This window comes from Amblyomma maculatum, unplaced genomic scaffold (assembly GCF_055883805.1).
Source record: "Amblyomma maculatum isolate TAMU_Amacu unplaced genomic scaffold, ASM5588380v1 scaffold_15, whole genome shotgun sequence".
Lineage (NCBI taxonomy): Eukaryota > Metazoa > Arthropoda > Arachnida > Ixodida > Ixodidae > Amblyomma > Amblyomma maculatum.
In genome coordinates this window covers 2,025,941-2,028,588 of record NW_028146740.1, presented here as the reverse complement: position 1 = coordinate 2,028,588, position 2,648 = coordinate 2,025,941, and the positions used below count along the sequence as shown (strand labels likewise).

The following is a 2,648-nucleotide window of genomic DNA, read 5'->3' as shown; positions in this document are numbered from 1 at the left end:
GCACGCACGCACACGCACTGCCTTCAGTCGTCCGGTCGTGAATTGCGCGGTTGCCCGGAGTCTTTGTCGCCACATGTGACACGAGAATGATTGAAGTTGGGGCTAGATTTAGCAGTTTCGCAGAATTTGATAGAGAATTCCGCGAGTTTCAAGTAAAAAACAATGTCTTTTTCGTTAGCAAAGCGACGAAAACGGTCGCGGTCGTCAACGCCCGGCTAAGTGCTGGCCTGCAGCGACTAGAAGAGAAGCTGAAATATGTCTGCAAGCATGCATGGTGGCGAAAAGAGGACTGGAATTCGACCTCATCAAAGGAGCTGTCTATTTCCTTGTCATTTTTACATGCAGCATGTAAATTCGTGTATTCATTTACAGGACGATGAAAAACAGCGACAGTAATTGTTGCAGCACGCCGCGCAAGTCAAGAACTCGAGATAATGAAACTCGACATGAGTCACAACCATGAAGTAAGTGCAGAAATTATGAGATCGTACCCGGAATGCTGTCGTCTGATGGACGAAGACAAAGAATTCGTGCTACCCCTCATGGAGCTTAATGTACTCCCCAGCGTGATCGCAGGAAAGCTGAACAAAAAAACAAGTGAGAAAATTTTAACTTGAGCTTTTGATGCCAGGCACCGAATCCCGGCGATTTGCGTCGAATCGCGCATTGGCACAATGTTGATTGTGCCGACACCGACATTTCAGGGTCAAACTCCAAGAATTGGATGCATACATATCTTACCAAGTGCATTAACCACTGAACATCCCTTCATTTTCTAGCAAAATTTCAACCCACTGCTTTTCTAATGCCACCTTGTTTCATTTCACGGTGCAGGAAAATCGGTGATACCAAAAGACCTGCACAACTTCAAGCAAAGCCTTCAAAGCAGAGATGAAGCTCAGCAGCTCATGCAAGAAATTGAGAAAGGAAGCACAAAGCAAAAATAATTCCCATCACTGACGAAAACAAGCCCTGCTTGTGCAGATGCAGCAAGCACTCAGCTCATTTCCAGAGGTCTTGCTGCTACATACCGGACAAACAAGCTGAAGATGTGTTTCTCGTGCAAGATGGGTGTGGAAGGAGCCAGGTCGTTGCATACGCATTTGTCGCTTATCCCAATATTGCAAAACTTCTGGAAATATTTGTGGATGAAAATCCCAGCACTGAACAGACAAAAGTTGACAAGGATTTCACAGCAATTAGTGCCATCAGCAGCACATTTTCTAGCATGCGTTCATGTGGTAAAGGCATTCAGGGCAGCAGCTAGCCAGCTGGCAAGCTCTGCTGATGAAAGAGATCGCATGGTAGCCAGCTTCAGTGAGACGTTGCATGCTCCTACACAGCAAAAGTTTCAAGAAGCAAACATGGAGTTTGAGAGGTATGCAAGCTTTAGAATATTTCAACAACTGGAAGAACATCACCGAGATGTGGGTGCGCCACATTTGTGACCAGGAGTTCACCTGTGGCAATAATACCACAAATCGTGTGGAGGCACACAATGGTGTCATCAAAACAGTGCTTTCATCTCGTGCAAAGCTCCACGACGCTCTAAATAAACTCTTTAATTTGGCATATACCATGCAACAGAAACCTAGCCATACTACTACACTCCTAAAGACATGCCATTTTTACTCTTATGATAGCTTCACCACAGTCGAGAAGCAGTGCACAAGAGTTCTGACGCCTTATGCATGCTCTTTAATCGGACAAGAGGTGCAGAAAATGAAACAGAGTGACACAGAAGTGAAGAAAACATCACTAGAAAAATATAGCGTTCACTCAGAAAGCAGCGGAACTAGGCATGAAATTTGTATTCAGGACCAAACGTGCAGCTGCACCACTTTTTCAAAGATGGGCTTGTTGTGCCGTCATTTCCAGGCTGTTTGCATCAAATTCAGCATTGAACCTAATCTGGAAAAAGCAATCAATAAGCGTTGGTTCAAATCTTACCAAATCGGTTTTGGTCAATTGAGTGCAGAAGCCACAAATGATAGCAGTGCCCCTGAAATTGAGATTAATTCAATGCCAGGGCCAAGCTTTGGAAAGATGAATCGCAACCAGCAATATAACTTTGCAATGCTGACACCATTGCTGATAGCCAGCCTGATGTATTTGCCTCAGGTTTCTTGAAGATTTAAATGCAGCTTGGCTAAAGGGGGAGGACGGAGAAAAGGCCAGGATTAGGTGCGACTGCTATCCATGAGAACATCCCTAAAGATGATGCTTCACAGCCAGAGGGAGACAACATACAAGATGCCTCACATCATAATGAAGAAATAGCTGAAAAAGTTTCCTTGCAAGGAAAAAGGAAAGCACCTGCTGTTGAAGATGAGTGCGTGCTAAAGCTGCCAGAAGTGAAGAGCTGAGGGCGCCCTGCCAAAAGGCTTCGGCAACGAAAGAGAACTAAAGACTGGGAGGAACACCAGCCAGTGCCCTTCAGCAAGCTATCAGCAAGGTCACAAGAAAAGTTTAAGCAGACCAGAACTTATTTTTTTTACTTAAAGGTGGATTAAAAAATAGGCTCTGTATGAGAAAATCGAGATGTGGCATTTGGGTTCTTTTCTTTTTCTGTAGTCAATTTAAGTAAGCTTCGTTTCTTTGTTTTTGGTGCACTAGATGTAAACATTCATAATTTTCATTGTGATAAC

General features: G+C 44.1%; 1 pseudogene; it reads left to right on the top strand.

Moving 5' to 3' along the window:
* Positions 1 to 446: 446 nt before the first annotated feature.
* On the top strand, positions 447 to 2,203 carry LOC146171936 (uncharacterized; annotated as a pseudogene).
* The last annotated feature ends 445 nt before the right edge of the window (positions 2,204 to 2,648 follow it).